The following is a 19,794-nucleotide window of genomic DNA, read 5'->3' as shown; positions in this document are numbered from 1 at the left end:
AGAAATCTGAAATAACTCTAGGCTTTTCTCTCAAGTGTATCACTCAACCTTTTTCCACTCATGGCTTTTACATGAGCTCTCTCACTATGCCTTTTCTCTCAAAAAATTACAGAAAGATAAACATAGAAAAGTACATCACAATCTGTAAAACATGAAGGAGATTGACTTCATCAACAGCCTCTTTGCTATGTGATAAACCAGATTTGCAAGCCTCTAATTTAGTTCTTCAATATTGGCCGAATACTTCTTTGAAAGAAAGCATTATCCAAGTAGAGGAACTTCTTTACAGAACACAACTCACAAAGCTCTGGTTTTCTCTCCTTAGCTTCTGAATGAACAGAAAGCTTCTTTTATCTCCTTGCATGTTGCTTGGTTGCTCTTCCTAGGTCAACTTTTGAGCCTTCAGCTTCACCAACCCAGCCGTTCACTTTTTCCCATTTATCCTCAAAATAGGAACTTTGCTTCTGACTTCTCTATCTTGACCGAAAGCCACATTATCAGCAGAAAAAGATTTCTTCAATGGTAAGCCCAGATCTTGACCATTGAACCACAACTTGGTCTCCAAGTATCACTTGTGACCGTAGATACACAGCAGTAAAGAACAAAAATTCTCTTTTCCATATAACCCAAAACGGAGTGGCAGAGAGTTGAAGATGAAGAGAAGTGTGATGCATGTAAAAGGAAATGGGTTACCTTTAACCCAACCTTGATTTGGTTTGAACTTGCTGATTTGACATCTGCCTTTCAAGCTTAATCTCTCTCTTTCTTGCTTCTTTGGTAATTAGCTTAGGGAAGAAGTTCTCTCTTTCTCTTTCTCACTTTTCTAAGATTTTGTGATTTGACATGGACAGAGAAACAAGGAACGTTACTTTGGAAGCATGTTGGAGGGAATTGCTGAATTCAGATCAGGCTTGGATCGGATATCCATTAGGCAACCCGTTTGATTTCTTTGGCTTTGTTTCTTTTGGGCTTCGCTTGATAAACCAACCCACTAGCCTTAATGTTTTATTTTCATTCCAATTTGGGCTGCTAGACTAAGTTTTGGCCTGCAATATTTAATAAATAATTAGCAACATATAATTATTAACACTCAACACTAGTTGTTTATTTTATCCAAAAATAATGTTTATCATCACTAATTAATTAAGTTAATTTCTTAACTCAACAAGTTGCTTTGACTTTTTGAATTAACTCTGGTATTACTGTCTTATTTGCTTGTGAGTGATCTCTTCTATGGTAGGCTATATGTGATCAAAGTCATTGCCCGTAGTTATTGATCTCCTCTGCTTCAGATCAAACACCATTTCCCGTGGGCATATGATCTGACGGAGGGTGAAACTCTAGCAGTTCATTCTCTTGGCGATCCTACTCAAAACGTCACAGATAAGGTTGAATCTTCCGAATCAGAGAATGCTGCTTCTTTGGATTCTAGCCTATACCACAGAAACCCTAATCTCCCTGAAAATCAGCTGAAATGGTGTCTTGAGAAGTCCCCAACAAAGTCGTGGATTAGCTGTCTGAGAGATGTATAAACATAGCCGTTGGTTCGTGCTTTCCAGCCACGTATTGACACGAACCCAAGTAGACACGGGTGTTTGTCATGCACGTTCGTCTTAGTATGATGAACAGAGCTGATTGTCACTGATCATCCTATTCACCATGTTGAAGATCGAATATACATCTTAGAGATAAATCAAACACGGATCGAAGAAGAAACGTTGATATTTTTATTAATTCATAGGACTCAACAGGCCTCCTCCCCTCAATTTAGGGGGTTTAGAAACTCATACTGATGTAAAATACAAAGTAAAACTTGAAAAATAGCATAAAGAGGTCTAGATGTTGTTCGAATGATTATGTAAAAATAACTTTAAATACTAAACAGATGACTAGTAAGGGTTAAACAGTTAATCTAGTGCTAAATTCCACTTTTGGGGCCACTTGGTGAGTATTTGGGCTGAGCTTTGATGAGATCCACATGCTATGAGGCTCCTAGGATGTGAAACGCTAGCTAGGGGGTCCTCTCTGTGCGTTTGGATGCCGAGCTCTGCTCTTGGGCGCTGGACACCAGGAAGGGGGCAGAAAGCTGGCGTTGGACGCTAGTTTTGGGCCTTGTAATCCGAAGAAAAATATGAACTATTAGACATTGCTGGAAAGCTCTAGAAGTCAGATTTCCATATCCATTAAGAACGCTCCATTTAGACTTCTGTAACTCCAGAAAAGCTCTTCTGAGTGCAAGGAGGTCAGATTCGGACAACATCTGTAGTGCTTTCTCTATCTCTGAATCAGACTTCTGCTCTAACTCCTCAATTTCAGCCAGAAAATACCTGAAATTGTACAAAAACACAAAAACTCATAGTAGAATCCAAAAATATGAATTTAACACTAAAACCTATAAAAACTTAATAAAATTTAAACAAAAGATGCTAAAAACTATATGAAAATAATGCTAAAAAGCGTATAAAATATCTGCTCATCACAACACCAAATTTAAACTGTTGCTTGTCCCCAAGCAACTAAGAAAACAGTAGGATAAAAAGAAAATTAAGATACAATAAATTTCTAAGTTTCCAATGAAGCTTAGTTACAATTAAATGACAAGACTTAGTAGCTTTTTGCTTCTGAATAGTTTTGGCATCTTACTATCCATTGAAACTCAGAATGGTTGGCATCTTTAGGAACTTAAAATCCAGATGATATTATTGACTCTCCTAGTTAGGCTCTTTTTTATTCTTGAACACAAGTTTCAGAGTCTTGGCCGTGACCCTGAGCACCTTGATTTCCAGTATTACCACCGGATACAATAATGCCACAGACACTTTAAGTGGGTGAACCTTTTCAGATTGTGACTCAGCTTTGCTAGAGTCCCCAGATAAAGGTGTTCAAAGTTCTTAAGCACACTTTTTTTGCTTTGGATTATGACTTTAACCGCTCAGTCTCAAGCTTTTCACTTGACACCTTCACGCCACAAGCACATGGTTAGGGACAACTTAGTTGAGCCACTTATGCCAAGATTTTATTCTTTTAGGCCCTCCTATCCATTAATGCTCAAAGCCTTCCTTTTACCATTACCTTTTGGTTTAAAGAGTTATTATACATTTCTGGAAAGCTCTAGAAGTCAGCTTTCTATAGCCTTTAAGAATGCTCCATTTGGACTTCTGTAACTCTAGAAAAGTTCTTCCGAGTGCAAGGAGGTCAGATCTAAACAGCATCTGCAGTGCTTTCTCTGTCTCTAAATCAGACTTCTGCTCCAACTCCTCAATTTCAGCCGGAAAATACCTGAAATTATACAAAAACACAAAAACTCATATTAGAATCCAAAAATGTGAATTTAACACTAAAACCTATAAAAACTTAATAAAAACTAAACAAAACATGCTAAAAACTATATAAAAACAATGCCAAAAAGCGTATAAAATATCCTCTTATCAATGACATTAGGAGAGGAACGCTTCTTGGAGGAAGGAGTTTCGTGAATATGGACGTTATTCATTTTAAAGATTAGCAGAGAATTGAGGAACTACGAGTTGGAGAAAAAGAGAACAAGGTTAGGGTAGGTTTCAAATTGGTGTCAATGAACATTGCGTGTGATGGACAAGTTTAAGGATTATTGAAAGCTCGGGAAGCTATACGTTGAGTTGAAAGAGATCTATTCTTGTGTGTTTATATGGTGACTCACATTTTCAAGTGGGAAAATTTTTATTAGAAGAAAAAAATGTAAGAATCGGAAATAATTAACCAATTAAATAACGTAAAACAAAAATAATTTAATTGCCCGGAATAGGCTCAAAAATTTAGAATATTCATTAGAAAATTTAAATATGATATTTGGACTTACTAGATTTTTCTGAGTTGGAAAATGTAATTTTCTGCGAAAATTTGTGTAAAAACGCGTACCGGTAAATTAGCCGGCAGTACCGGCTTAAGTCTGTTCAGTACTGTGTGAAAGTAATAAAAACTGTAGAAAAGTTTAGAAAAATAATTAAAGTTGAAAAACAAGCGCTAATTCTAAAGGTTTGGTCCGAAATTGGGTATAATGGACCAAAAATACCAACAGGTTGGATTGGGCCCAAACCCAACATATATATACCTCACTTAAGAGCCAATTCAGCTCATTTCCACCCCAAAATAAACAAAGGGGCGCTGCTGAGTTGAGAGAAGAGAGGAGAGCATTTACTATTCACCATCATCTTCCTTGAGCCATAACTTGAGCTACGGAGCTGCGATTGACGAGTTGTTTGTGGCCACGCGAAGCTCTTGTCGTGCTCTTCATTTTTGGCTAAACAAAGTTGGTAAAAACTCAAAACTCGCACTCCACTTTCTGCCCTAATGAAATCTGTGATTATAGATTTTGTGATTTTGGTTGTTTAAGTGTGATCTAGTAGCGGTTTATTGTTAGGTTTTGTCCCAAATTATAGTGGATAAGGTAAGATTTCCTTAAATCCTCATGAAATTATGAATTTGGTAAATCCTAGGTATTGATTATGATGAATTAAAAGTGTATAACTTCGAATTTATGATTATTGGAGCTTTTGGATTGTATGTGGTGGCTTGTTGAACTTGGAGACTTGTGGAAGCTTGGTTGAGGTCAAATTTTGGTATTTGGGGCATATTGGGAATCAGCGAATGTATGGTTTCGGTTTTTTTATGTAATATGTATGCTTCTTGACACTTAGGCTAGTTGACCCTAAGATAGGTGATAAACCCCATTTTTAGGGTTTATCTTGTGCTTAATTTAGGGAATTTTATCACCTTTCCTGACATTTATCCAAGAAAATAGCATGGTTTCATGATTGCCTCCTAATTTGTGCTTAAGTGTGAAAACATGCTTTTAGGCCCTTAATTGCTAATTTTGATTCACCTTTGATTCCACTAGATGTCTTGATATGTTTGTTAGTGAATTCAGATGGGAAAAGCTAGGAATGGACCGAAGGGATGGAGAGGAAAAGCATGCAAGTGGAGAACTCATGAAGAAATAAGGATATGGGATACTGAAATCAACGCGCACGCGTGGATTGTGGAGTCGCCTGGAATTTTACTTCCACGCGTACGCGTGACCCACGCGTTTGCGTCGATGCTCGCACGTGACTCACTTAAAGGCAAAACGTTGGGGGAAAATTCTGGGCTTCCCATGGCCAGATCCAACTTATTTCTGAGGCTATTTAAGGCAGAATTCAAGGGGGAGTCAACACTTTCCAACACATTAGTTTAGTTTAGTTTAGTTTTGGAGGAAAAGTTAGTTTCTGGAGAGAGAAGCTCTCTCTTCTCTCTAGAATTAGGTTAGAGGTAGATTAGGAGTTCTTAGATCTAGGTTAATTTCATGCTTTGATTTACCTTTTCTTTTGTAATTCTTGTTCTTCTACATCTCTTCTCTCTAGTTTAGCATTTAATTCTCGTAATTCTCTACTTTTATGTTGATGCACCTTTGTTTCTCCTATGTTCCTTCTAATGCAATTCATGTTTTGATTTCCTTTATTGCTTAATTGAATAGTTGTTATTAATTTCCTTGCAATTGAGTAGTGTAGATTTACTTTTATTGCAATCTTATTATGCTTTCCTTTTATGCCTTCCAAGTATTTGATAAAATGCTTGGAAGGATGTTAGTATAGATTTTAGTGCTCTTGGCTTGGGAAGATAACTTATGAATTCTTGAGTCACTAATGTCCAAGTGATTGATAATTAGTAGCCATTGACTCTAGCTTTCATTAATTTAATTAGTGAGTGGCTAGAACTTATGGACTTGGAATGATATAACTCATTTGACTTTCCTTTACTTGTTAGAGGATGACTTAGTGGGATTGATTCTTGTAATTATCATGTTGTGGTTAGTGATAAGGATAGAGATCCTTGACCACCAAACCTTGCCAAGACCTCTTTTTGTCATTTGATTCCCTTTCCCATTTATATTTCTTGTCTATTATCTCAAAATCCCAAAACATACCTCATAGCCAATTACAAGAACACTTTATTGCAATTCCTAGGGAGAACGACCCGAGGTTTGAATACTTTGGTTTTTAATTTTAGGGGTTTGTTACTTGTGACAAACAAGTTTTTGTATGAAAGGATTATTGTTGGTTTAGAGACTATACTTGCAACGAGATTTTATTTGTGAAATTCTATACCATCAATTTTTCATTCATCAAAATGGCGCCGTTGCCAGGGAGTTGCAATTGTGTGCCTTGTTATTTGTTATTATATATATGTGAATATTGTGAATATGTTTGCCTTTTACTTCTTTGTTAGTTTTTGGTAGTTTTAGGAGTTTGTTTCCTTTAATTGTTACTAGTTTTTATTTTTATTTTCTCTTGCTACCATGAATTCTTACTTTGGCTATAAGTTTGGTTCTCACTATGTTGTTGGAAGTTGAGGTTACAATGAAGAGATGCGTCAAGGGTGGAACAATCAAAGGTGGGAGGAGTCATATGCATATGACCAATCCTCTTGGCAACAACCCCCACCAATACACTTTGAGCAAGAGCCATTCTATTATGCATACCAATCAAATGGCTACAGTGAGTCTCCTTGTGACTTTTAAGAACCACCACCATACGCCTATGAGTCATATACTCAACATAGCCCTCAACCATACTCACAAGCCCCCTACCACCAAGCACCTCCATTTGACCCTAATCTTTATCCACCATACCAAACACCTTTTGAGCCATATGAGCTACATATAGAACCATCACCATTCCAATATTAATACTCCCAAGAATCACCTCAATATACACCACCACACCCTTATCGAGAAGAACCACCTTCCTATTATGAACCCTTTCTCCAAAACAATGAACCCTCTTATCCACCCCAAACCTCGATAAAATCCTTGGCCTTATACTTCAAGGGCAAGGAAAAATGCAAAAGGAGACACTAAAATTTGTGGCTACCTTGACCGAAGTAGTAAGCCGATTAGCTTCCAAAATACTTGAGTACTCAAAGCACTCCCATGGTCACATGTGGAGAATCAATTGAAGAGCATAGCATGAAGGAGAGATTGGAAACTCCGGTGGAAAATAAGGGGTGTTACTTTGTTTTAGAACAATTGGAGGAACTTATGATTATTGAAGAAAAGGAAGAAGTGGTGGAAGATTTAGGAGATGCGGAATCTCCATGGGAACCTAGTATCATAGAAAATTCTTCCAAGAAGATTGAATTTGATGTTGAGGAGGAGAGTGCACAACCTCCAAAGCAATTGTTGAATGAAGTCTTGGAAGGAATGAAGCAAGAGGTGAGTTCCCATAGCAATGAATATCATGCATCAAACCTTCTTGGTGGTGAATCCTTTAAACTTGAAGAACCTTCTCCTGATGAATTAGAAAGCAATGTGGAGGTAGATTTCTCTCATCCTCCCATTTATGACTTGAGTGATGGAGAAGAGATAGATGAAATTAATGAACAAAGGATTGAAAGTGAAGAGGTTTGTGAAGAGGTGGACGTGGTCAAGGAAGAACATAAGGGAGTAGAGCTTGCAAGGAAATCGGAAATACCTTCCCCCAAGCCATCACCATCCATTATTTCATTCAAGTGGGTAAATTCCTTATACTTAAGCTTCATTATTCCCCTTGAATATGGTTTGCTTGAAACGGATGGTCAACTTAGACATCTTTGTGGCTTTAAGAGCAAAAGAGAGATGGTTAGTGGTTGGCATTGTAAGTCAGAGTCCATGATGGTCACATGCTTAAGACTTAAAAGCAAAGGTTGGGTCAAGGATGGTGTTTGGTCACTTCATTGAGAATTCATCTTGTATGCCACCCGAATGGATTAATGGTGATCAACTTGAAGACGGGTGTAGAAATAAGATTTGGGATCCTGACATACATGAGGATCACTTTTGGGAGCCCATGGCTATTGGGGAACTCCATCAAGGCTTGGAGTTATTGACTTTGAAGAATGGAGCTTATTGGAGATTCAAGCATTAGTGGATGTTCAAGGATGGATTCAAGCACAAGCCACCTTGATGAGGAGCTCTCCATAAGTCCAACTTGAGGACAATAAATAAAAGTGCTAGGTGGGAGACATCCCACCATGGTAAAATATTTTCATTTTCTCTTTTGTACATATTGGTAAAGTTTGTTTAATTTCATGTTTTGTTTAGTTAGTGGAGTTTAATTGGCAGTTTAGTATGTTAAATAAGATTTTATGGTGTTTTGGTAGCTGTTTAGAGGATTGGAATGCTTGGCTTGGTGCAAAAACATGAAAACTTTTTGAAAAATAGAGCACCAACCCACGCGTACGCGCGCCCCAAGCATTTTTGCTTCCACGCACACGCGTGCTCCACGCGTACGCGTGGATCTGGAAGTACCACCGCTCCATACATCCACCCGAGAGTTGCGCCTACATCGTGCGAACATTGTGTCTGAGGCACAAAATCAACCCACGCGTAGCGTGCCTCACGCGTATGCGTCGTCTCTCTGGTTTGCTAATTACGCATACGCGTGACCTCCATTTCGCTACCACCCACGCGCACGCGTCACTTACGCGTACGCGTGGGTTGCCTTCCTTCATCATCTTCTTTTCTTCTCTTCTTTCCATCTCCTTCCTTTTTCTTCCTTCTCCCTTTCTCCTACCCCTCATCCAACACTACCAAACACCATCTATAACCAATTCTTATAGTTAGTTGGTTAGTTTGCTCAATTTTCATTTCATTTTCTCTTTTTTATTATAAGTGTTGGATTATTGATTTTGTTCACTACTTATTGCTAACTGAATGCTATTTTAGCATAATTGTTTTTTATATTCATTGTTGGATTCTTTGTTGAGGTTACGATTCATTACTTGGTTTTGCATTTTTTTCATGCTTACCTTTTGCGAACACCAAGTACAAAGGACTTTGCCTTCAAGCTCTTAAATCTTTTTGAATTGCATGATTTGACCACTATGTGATTTAAATTCCTTTCTTTGATTAGGCAATTTCTTGATGGATGTTGGGCATTTATCTTAAGGCGTTGGGCTTCTTGATCATATGCATCTATATATTTTTGGCTTGAATGCTTTCATGCCTCCTAATTTCTTGTTTGGTTGTTTTAACCTACAAGTTTAGAGCATCTCAAGCACACTATAATGAGTGAAGTGCATGCTTCTTTTGTGACATCGCTTTTCATGTAATGTGTGTTCTAGACCGCATGCATCTTAGAACCCACACACTTAATTCTTTAATGTCACACTAATTCACACACTCAATTTTAGTGGTTCTTACCTCAATCCAACAATCCATGATTCCTTACTTTTGCATTTACTTTTCTCACTATCCTGCCTTCTATTTTCAAGACGAGTCATTATAGGCTAAAACGGAAGCGAGAGAAAAGAACACGCATCAACCGGTTGACCCACCAGCTGAAGGTAGCAATCCAGAGAGTCGCCGTACCCCCTGCTCATCCTTAGATGCACCGAGGACGGTGCAAACTTTTAAGTGTGGGGAGGTCGTCCGACCAGTCGGCGCTTTTGGGTGACAAATTTCTAAACCCAACATTTTTGCATTTTATTTTTAGTTTTTTTTTAGGATTTTTACTTGCATTTTCTTATTTTGCATATATATATATATATATATATAATAATAATAATAATAATAATAATAATAATAATAATAATAATAATAATAATAATAATAAGCTTAGTCAAAATAATGAAATTGTTCAAGAATTTATCTATAGGGCATTAACACCCCATTTGATTTGAGTGAAAACTTTTCATAGAACTTGCTTGAATTATATATTTGGTGAAACATGTTTTGAGCTAAGAACGAAAGCATGTGAGATTTGAGCCTAATGGTGTGGTTACATCTTATAACCACTTATTTTCCTTCTTGTGTGTAATTGTTCTCTTTCTGTGATTGTAATCTTTGATTTGTTTGATTTTTTATGTCCATTATTCCATATATACATGCATTTATATGATTGAGGCCATCATTTCATTAGCTCACTTACCCAAATAGCCTTACCTTTTATCAACCTTTGTTAGCCAACTTTGAGTCTACGCTTAACCCAATTGTTCTCTATTTTAGCACATTACAAGCCTAAAGGAAAAAATAATAAATGTCCCTTGCTTGGATCTTTGAGTAGATTAGGCTAGTGAGAGTGCTTATTATTCAAGTTTAGGGAGATTTGGGAACACTGGTTGGGATAAAAGGGTATTTTGTATTTCTATATTTGGAAATTGAGTGCATGCTCATGTATTAATCAAATTTTAGACCTTATACATTGATGTTCTTGTATATAGTTTGAAAGAAAGAAGAAAGAAAACAAAAATGAGAAAAACAAAAGAAAAAAGAAAAGTGAATATGAAAAGAAAAGAAAAGAAAGAAGAAATATAGAAAAAAGAAAGAAAAAAAGAGAGAAAAGTAATAAAAAGGGGACAAAATATCCCAAAGTAAAGTTCAATAAGAATCAATGCATAAGTGTTATGAAATGAAAAGGAAATGCATGAGTATGTGAAAAAGTGAATTATGGGTAGTTAGGTTAGCTTGAATTTGTATGTTATTATATAGGTTAGGTGGGAAAGTCTAGGTTAATCAAAGATTCAAATTTAAAGCTCACTTGACCATATGCATCCTACCTTGACCACATGACGCATACGCTTGGAAGCAAAATGCCAAGCAACGCGTACGCGTGACCCAAGCGTACGCGTCGATGCTCGCACGTGACTCACTTAAAGGCAAAATGCTGGGGGCAAATTCTGGATTTCCCAAGCCCATATCCAACTTATTTCTAAGGCTATTTAAGGCAGAATTCAAGGGGGAGTCAACACTTTCCAACACATTAGTTTATTTTAGTTTAGTTTTGGAGGAAAAGTTAGTTTCTAGAGAGAGAAGCTCTCTCTTCTATCTAGAATTAGGTTAGAGGTAGATTAGGAATTCTTAGATCTAGGTTAATTTCATGCTTTGATTTACTTTTTCTTTTGTAATTCTTGTTCTTCTACATCTCCTCTCTCTAGTTTAGCATTTAATTCTTGTAATTCTCTACTTTTATGTTGATGCACTTTTGTTTCTCCTATTTTCCTTCTAATGCAATTCATGTTTTGATTTCCTTTATTGCATAATTGAATCGTTGTTATTAATTTCCTTGCAATTGAGTAGTATTGGTGCACGAAATTGTGATCATCAATGGCGCCATCAACATGATACGCTCATTGCAATCTCAACTCTCTATCACAACTCCGCACAACTAACCAGCAAGTGCACTGGGTCGTCTAAGTAATAAACCTTACGCGAGTAAGGGTTGATCCCACGGAGATTGTTGGTATGAAGCAAGCTATGGTCACCTTGTAAATCTTAGTCAGGCAGACTCAAATGGGTATAGATGATGAATAAAACATAAAGATAAAGATAGAGATACTTATGTAATTCATTGGTAGGAATTTCAGATAAGCGTATGAAGATGCTTGGTCCCTTCCGTCTCTCTGCTTTCCTACTATCTTCATCCAATCCTTCTTACTCCTTTCCATGGCAAGCTTATGCAAGGGTTTCACCGTTGTCAGTGGCTACCTCCCATCCTCTCAGTGAAAATGTTCAACGCACCCTGTCACGGCACGGCTATCCATCTGTCGATTCTTGATCAGGCCGGAATAGAATCCAATGATTCTTTTGCGTCTGTCACTAACGTCCCGCCTTCAGGAGTTTGAAGCACGTCACAGTCATTCAATCATTGAATCCTACTCAGAATACCACAGACAAGGTTAGACCTTCTGGATTCTCTTGAATGCCGCCATCAGTTCTTGCCTATACCACGAAGACTCTGATCTCACGGAATGGCTGGCTCGTTTGTCAGGCGAGCGCTCGGTTGTCAGGTGATCAACCATGCATCGTGTATCAGGAATCCAAGAGATATTCACCCAATCTAAGGTAGAACGGAGGTGGTTGTCAGTCACACGTTCATAGGTGAGAATGATGATGAGTGTCACGGATCATCACATTCATCAAGTTGAAGAACAAGTGATATCTTGGACAAAGAACAAGCGGAATTGAATAGAAGAACAATAGTAATTGCATTAATACTCGAGGTACAGCAGAGCTCCACACCTTAATCTATGGTGTGTAGAAACTCCACCGTTGAAAATACATAAGAACAAGGTCTAGGCATGGCCGAATGGCCAGCCTCCCAAAGAGGGTTCAATCATAAAAACATGATCAAAAGATCCTAAGATTGAAAGATTAAAATACAATAGTAAAAGGTCCTACTTATAGGGAACTAGTAGCCTAAGGATTACAAAGATGAGTAAATGACATAAAAATCCACTTCCGGACCCACTTGGTGTGTGCTTGGGCTGAGCAATGAAGCATTTTTCGTGTAGAGACTCTTCTTGGAGTTAAACGCCAGCTTTGGTGCCAGTTTGGGCGTTTAACTCCCATTCTTGTGTCAGTTCCGGCGTTTAACGCTGGGAATTCTGAGGGTGACTTTGAACGCCGGTTTGGGCCATAAAATCTTGGGCAAAGTATGGACTATCATATATTGATGGAAAGCCCAGGATGTCTACTTTCCAACGCCGTTGAGCGCGCGCCAATTGGGCTTCTGTAGCTCTAGAAAATCCACTTCGAGTGCAGGGAGGTCAGAATCCAACAGCATCTGCAGTCATTTTCAGTCTCTGAATCAGATTTTTGCTCAGGTCCCTCAATTTCAGCCAGAAAATACCTGAAATCACAGAAAAACACACAAACTCATAGTAAAGTCCAGAAAAGTGAATTTTAACTAAAAACTAATAAAAATATACTAAAAACTAAACCAAATATACTAAAAACATACTAAAAACAATGCCAAAAAGCGTACAAATTATCCGCTCATCACAACACCAAACTTAAATTGTTGCTTGTCCTCAAGCAACTGAAAATCAAATAAGATAAAAAGAAGAGAATATGCAATGAATTCCAAAAACATCTATGAAGATCAGTATTAATTAGATGAGCGGGGCTTTTAGCTTTTTGCCTCTGAACAGTTTTGGCATCTCACTCTATCCTTTGAAATTCAGAATGATTGGCTTCTTTAGGAACTCAGAATCCAGATAGTGTTATTGATTCTTCTAGCTAAATATGATGATTCTTGAACACAGCTACTTATTGAGTCTTGGCTGTGGCCCAAAGCACTCTGTCTTCCAGTATTACCACCGGATACATACATGCCACAGACACATAATTGGGTGAACCTTTTCAGATTGTGACTCAGCTTTGCTAGAGTCCCCAATTAGAGGTGCCCAGGGTTCTTAAGCACACTCTTTTTGCCTTGGATCACAACTTTATTCCTTTCTTTTTCTTTCTCTCTTTTCTTTTTTTTTCTTTTTTTCGTTTTTTTCTCTTTTTTTCCGTTTTTTTTTGTATTCACTGCTTTTTCTTGCTTCAAGAATCATTTTGGTGATTTTTCAGATCCTCAGTAACATGTCTCCTTTTTCATCATTCTTTCAAGAGCCAACATTCATGAATCACAAATTCAAAAGACATATGCACTGTTTAAGCATGCATTCAGAAAACCAAAGTGTTGCCACCACATCAAAATAATTAAACTGTTATAAAATTCAAAATTCATGCAATTCTTTTTCTTTTTCAATTAAGAACAATTTTTTTTTCAAGAAAGGTGATGGATTCATAGGACATTCATAACTTTAAGGCATAGACACTTAAGACACTAATGATCATAAGACACAAACATGGATAAACATAAGCATGAAAATTTCGAAAAACAGGAAAATAAAGAACAAGGAGATTAAAGAACGGGTCCACCTCAGTGATGGCGGCTTGTTCTTCCTCTTGAAGGTCTTATGGAGTGCTTGAGCTCCTCAATGTCTCTTCCTTGTCTTTGTTGCTCCTCTCTCATGATTCTTTGATCTTCTCTAATTTCATGGAGGAGGATGGAATGTTCTTGGTGCTCCACCCTTAGTTGTCCCATGTTGGAACTCAATTCTCCTAGGGAGGTGTTCAGTTGCTCCCAATAGTCTTGTGGAGGAAAGTGCATCCCTTGAGGCATCTCAGGGATTTTATGATGAGAGGGGTCTCTTGTTTGCTCCATCCTTTTCTTAGTAATGGGCTTATCCTCATCAATGGGGGTGTCTCCCTCTATGTCAACTCCAACTGAATAACAGAGGTGACAAATGAGGTGAGGAAAGGCTAATCTTGCCAAGGTGGAGGACTTGTCCGCCACCCTATAGAGTTCTTGGGCTATGACCTCATGAACTTCCACTTCTTCTCCAATCATGATGCTATGAATCATGATGGCCCGGTCTAGAGTAACTTCAGACCGGTTGCTAGTGGGAATGATTGAGCGTTGGATAAACTCCAACCATCCTCTAGCCACGGGTTTGAGGTCATGCCTTCTCAATTGAACCGGCTTTCCTCTTGAATCTCTCTTCCATTGGGCGCCCTCTTCACAAATGTCTGTGAGGACTTGGTCCAACCTTTGATCAAAGTTGACCCTTCTAGTGTAAGGATGTTCATCTCCTTGCATCATGGGCAAGTTGAATGCCAACCTCACATTTTCCAGACTAAAATCTAAGTATTTCCCCCGAACCATTGTAAGCCAATTCTTTGAATCCGGGTTCACACTTTGATCATGGTTCTTGGTGATCCATGCATTGGCATAGAACTCTTGAACCATTAAGATTCCGACATGTTGAATGGGGTTGGTGAGGACTTCCCAACCTCTTCTTCGGATCTCATGTCGGATCTCCGGATATTCACCCTTTTTGAGTAAAAAGGGGACCTCGGGGATCACCTTCTTCAAGGCCACAACTTCATAGAAGTGGTCTTGATGCACCCTTGAGATGAATCTCTCCATCTCCCATGACTCGGAGGTGGAAGCTTTTGCCTTCCCTTTCCTCTTTCTAGAGGTTTCTCCGGCCTTGGATGCCATAAATGGTTATGGAAAAACGAAAAAGCAACGCTTTTACCACACCAAACTTAAAAGGTTTGCTCGTCCTCGAGCAAAAGAAGAAAGAAGAGAGTAGAAGAAGAAGAAATGAGGAAGAAGGGAATGGCTTTGTGTTCGGCCAAAGAGGGGGAGAAGTGGTGTTTAGGGTGTGTGAAAATGAAGGAGTGAAGATGGGTTTATATAGGTGTGAGGGGAAGGGTCATGGTTCGGCTATGGAAGGGTGAGTTTGGGAGGGAAAGTGGTTTGAATTTGAAGTGTGAGGTGGGTAGGGTTTTATGAAGGATGGATGTGAGTGGTGAAGAGAAAGATGGGATTTGATAGGTGAAGGGTTTTGGGGAAGAGGTATTGAGGTGATTTGTGAATGGGTGAAGAAGAGAGAGGGTGGTGGGGTAGGTGGGGATCCTGTGGGGTCCACAGATCCTGAGGTGTCAAGGAAAAGTCATCCCTGCACCAAATGGCATGCAAAAACGTGTTTTGAGCCAATTCTGGCGTTAAACGCCGGGCTGGTGCCCATTTCTGGCGTTTAACGCCAGGTTCTTGCCCTTTCCTGGTGTTTAACGCCAGTCTGGTGCCCCTTTCTGGCGTTAAACGCCCAGAATGGTGCCAGACTGGGCGTTAAACGCCCAACTGCTAGCCTTACTGGCGTTTAAACGCCAGTAGGTTCTTCCTCCAGGGTGTGCTGTTTTTCTTCCTGTTTTTCATTTTGTTTTTGCTTTTTCAATTGATTTTATGACTTCTCATGATCATCAACCTACAGAAAACATAAAATAACAAAGAAAAATATATATAATATAACATTGGGTTGCCTCCCAACAAGCGCTTCTTTAATGTCAGTAGCTTGACAGATGGCTCTCATGGAGCCTCACATTTTCTCAGAGCAATGTTGGAACCTCCCAACACCAAACTTAGAGTTTGAATGTGGGGGTTCAACACCAAACTTAGAGTTTGGTTGTGGCCTCCCAACACCAAACTTAGAGTTTGACTGTGGGGGCTCTGTTTGACTCTGATTTGAGAGAAGCTCTTCATGCTTCCTCTCCATGGTGACAGAGGGATATCCTTGAGCCTTAAACACAAAGGATTCTTCATTCACTTGAATGATCAGTTCACCTCCATCAACATCAATCACAGCCTTTGCTGTGGCTAGGAAGGGTCTGCCAAGGATGATGGATTCATCCATGCACTTCCCAGTCTCTAGGACTATGAAATCAGCAGGGATGTAATGGTCTTCAATCTTCACCAAAACATCCTCTACAAGTCCATGAGCTTGTTTTCTTGAGTTGTCTGCCATCTCTAGTGAGATTCTTGCAGCTTGCACCTCAAAGATTCCTAGCTTCTCCATTACAGAGAGAGGCATGAGGTTTACACTTGACCCTAAGTCACACAGAGCCTTCTTGAAGGTCATGGTGCCTATGGTACAAGGTATGGAGAACTTCCCAGGGTCCTGCCTCTTTTGAGGTAATTTCTGCCTAGACAAGTCATCCAATTCTTTGGTGAGCAAAGGGGGTTCATCCTCCCAAGTCTCATTTCCAAATAACTTGTCATTTAGCTTCATGATTGCTCTAAGGTATTTAGCAACTTGCTCTTTAGTGACATACTCATCCTCTTCAGAGGAAGAATACTCATCAGAGCTCATGAAAGGTAGAAGTAAGTCCAATGGAATCTCTATGGTCTTATTTTGAGCCTCAGATTCCCATGGTTCCTCATTGGAGAACTCAGTGGAGGCTAGTGCACGCCCATTGAGGTCTTCCTCAGTGGCGTTCACTTCCTCTCCTTCCTCTCCAAATTCGGCCATGTTGATGGCCTTGCACTCTCCTTTTGGATTTTCTTCTGTATTGCTTGGGAGAGTACTAGGAGGGAGTTCAGTAATTTTCTTGCTCAGCTGTCCCACTTGTGCCTCCAAATTCCTAATGGAGGACCTTGTTTCAGTCATGAAACTTTGAGTGGTTTTGATTAGATCAGAGACCATAGTTGCTAAGTCAGAGGGGTTCTGCTTAGAATTTTCTGTCTGTTGCTGAGAAGATGATGGAAAAGGCTTGCCATTGCTAAACCTGTTTCTTCCACCATTATTGTTGTTGAAACCTTGTTGAGGTCTCTGTTGATCCTTCCATGAGAAATTTGGATGATTTCTCCATGAAGAATTATAGGTGTTTCCATAGGGTTCTCCTAGGTAATTCACCTCTTCCATTGAAGGGTTCTCAGGATCATAAGCTTCTTCTTCAGATGAAGCATCCTTAGTACTGCTTGGTGCATTTTGCATTCCAGACAGACTTTGAGAAATCAAATTGACTTGTTGAGTCAATATTTTATTCTGAGCCAATATGGCATTCAGAGTATCAATCTCAAGAACTCCTTTCTTCTGATTAGTCCCATTGTTCACAGGATTCCTTTCAGAGGTGTACATGAATTGGTTATTTGCAACCATTTCAATTAGTTCTTGAGCTTCTGTAGGTGTCTTCTTCAGATGAAGAGATCCTCCAGCAGAGCTATCCAAAGACATCTTGGATAGTTCAGAGAGACCATCATAGAAAATACCTATGATGCTCCATTCAGAAAGCATGTCAGAAGGACATTTTCTGATCAATTGTTTGTATCTTTCCCAAGCTTCATAGAGGGATTCTCCATCCTTCTGTCTGAAGGTTTGGACTTCCACTCTAAGCTTACTCAATTTTTGAGGTGGAAAGAACTTTGCCAAAAAGGCATTGACTAGCTTTTCTCATGAGTCCAGGCTTTCTTTAGGTTGTGAGTCCAACCATATCCTAGCTCTATCTCTTACAGCAAAAGGGAATAGCATAAGTCTGTAGACCTCAGGGCCAACCCCATTAGTCTTGACAGTGTCACAGATTTGCAAGAATTCAGCTAAGAACTGATGAGGATCTTCCAATGGAAGTCCATGGAACTTGCAATTCTGTTGCATTAGAGAAACTAATTGAGGCTTAAGCTCAAAGTTGTTTGCTCCAATGGCAGGGATAGAGATGCTTCTCCCATAGAAGTCGGGAGTAGGTGCAGTAAAGTCACCCAGCACCTTCCTTGCATTGTTTGCATTGTTGTTGTTTTCGGCTGCCATGTCTTCTTCTTTGAAGATTTCTGTTAGGTCCTCTACAGAGAGTTGTGCCTTAGCTTCTCTTAGCTTTCGCTTCAAGGTCCTTTCAGGTTCAGGGTCAGCTTCAACAAGAATGCTTTTGTCTTTGTTCCTGCTCATATGAAAGAGAAGAGAACAAGAAAATGTGGAATCCTCTATGTCACAGTATAGAGATTCCTTGAGGTGTCAGAGAAGAAGAAAATTAGAAGGAAGAGGTAGAAGAATTCGAACTTAATCAGATAGAGTTCGAATTGTGCATTGAGAAGGAGTGGTACTCCATAAATAGAAGGATGTGAGAAGAGAGGAAGAAATTTTCGAAAATTAATTAAAAAGATTTTAAAAACATTTTGAAAAACTTTAATTTGATTTTTGAAAAACAAGAGTGAGAAAGAGATCAAGTAATTTTTTTGAAAAAGATTTTGAAATTAGAAATCAAAAAGATATGATTGAAAAGATGTGATTTGAAAACAATTTTTAAAAGGATTTGATTTTAAAAATTAATGACTTGCCTAACAAGAAAAGATATGATTCAAACATTAAACCTTTCTCAACAGAAAAGGCAACATACTTGAAATGTTCAATCAAATCATTAATTGTTAGCAAGTATCTTTGAAAAAGGAAAGAAATTGATTTTGAAAACATTTGATTGAAAAGATATGATTTGAAAAACTTTGAAAACTTGAAAAAAATTGATTTGAAAACAAAATCCTCCCCCTTGTGCCATCCTGGCGTTAAACGCCCAGAATGGTGCACATTCTGGCGTTTAACGCCCAATGCACTACCTTTTTGGGCGTTAAACGCCCAACCAGGCACCCTGGCTGGCGTTTAAACGCCAGTCTGTCCTTCTTCACTAGGCGTTTTGAACGCCCAGCTTTTTCTGTGTAATTCCTCTGCTGCATGTTCTGAATCCTCAGTTCCCTGTACTATTGACTTGAAAATAGAACCAAGATCAAATAAACAATGCATGCAAGACACCAAACTTAAAATTAGACACTATACTCAAACAAGAAACATAAAATATTTTTGGGTTTTTATGATTTTGTAATTTTTTTGGATTTTTCGAAAATTAAGTGGAAGAAGAAAATAAAGGTATCAAAATTCTTAATGAGAATTCCAGGAATCATGCAATGTTAGTCTAAAGCTTTAGTCTAAAGGAATTAGACATGGATAGCCAAGCTTCAGCAGGACATTGCATTCAAGAGCTAAATTGATGAGAATCAATCAGCTTTCGTGATGATAAGATCATCACCTTGAAACACTAGAATTCATTCTTAAGAACTCTGAAAAATACCTAATCTAAGCAACAAGATGAACCGTCAGTTGTCCATACACGAAACAATCCCCGGCAACGGCGCCAAAAACTTGGTGCACGAAATTGTGATTATCAATGGCGCCATCAACATGATACGCTCATTGCAATCTCAACTCTCTATCACAACTCCGCACAACTAACCAGCAAGTGCACTGGGTCGTCCAAGTAATAAACCTTACGCGAGTAAGGGTCGATCCCACGGAGATTGTTGGTATGAAGCAAGCTATGGTCACCTTGTAAATCTTAGTCAGGCAGACTCAAATGGGTATAGATGATGAATAAAACATAAAGATAAAGATAGAGATACTTATGTAATTCATTGGTAGGAATTTCAAATAAGCGTATGAAGATGCTTGGTCCCTTCCGTCTCTCTGCTTTCCTACTGTCTTCATCCAATCCTTCTTACTCCTTTCCATGGCAAGCTTATGCAAGGGTTTCACCGTTGTCAGTGGCTACCTCCCATCCTCTCAGTGGAAATGTTCAACGCACCCTGTCACGGCACGGCTATCCATCTGTCGGTTCTCGATCAGGCCGGAATAGAATCCAGTGATTCTTTT

At 38.9% G+C, this 19,794-nt stretch overlaps 1 non-coding gene across 1 annotated transcript; it reads left to right on the top strand.

The window, feature by feature from the left end:
* The first annotated feature begins 17,397 nt into the window (after window positions 1–17,397).
* LOC130942902 (small nucleolar RNA R71) lies at window positions 17,398–17,505 on the top strand. The gene has a single exon (XR_009071448.1). It is a non-coding gene; the product is annotated as a small nucleolar RNA R71 (small nucleolar RNA).
* The last annotated feature ends 2,289 nt before the right edge of the window (window positions 17,506–19,794 follow it).

Source organism: Arachis stenosperma, chromosome 7, assembly GCF_014773155.1.
Source record: "Arachis stenosperma cultivar V10309 chromosome 7, arast.V10309.gnm1.PFL2, whole genome shotgun sequence".
NCBI lineage: Eukaryota > Viridiplantae > Streptophyta > Magnoliopsida > Fabales > Fabaceae > Arachis > Arachis stenosperma.
Note: the sequence above shows the minus strand (reverse complement) of the source record. Positions and strands in the feature narration are given on the sequence as shown.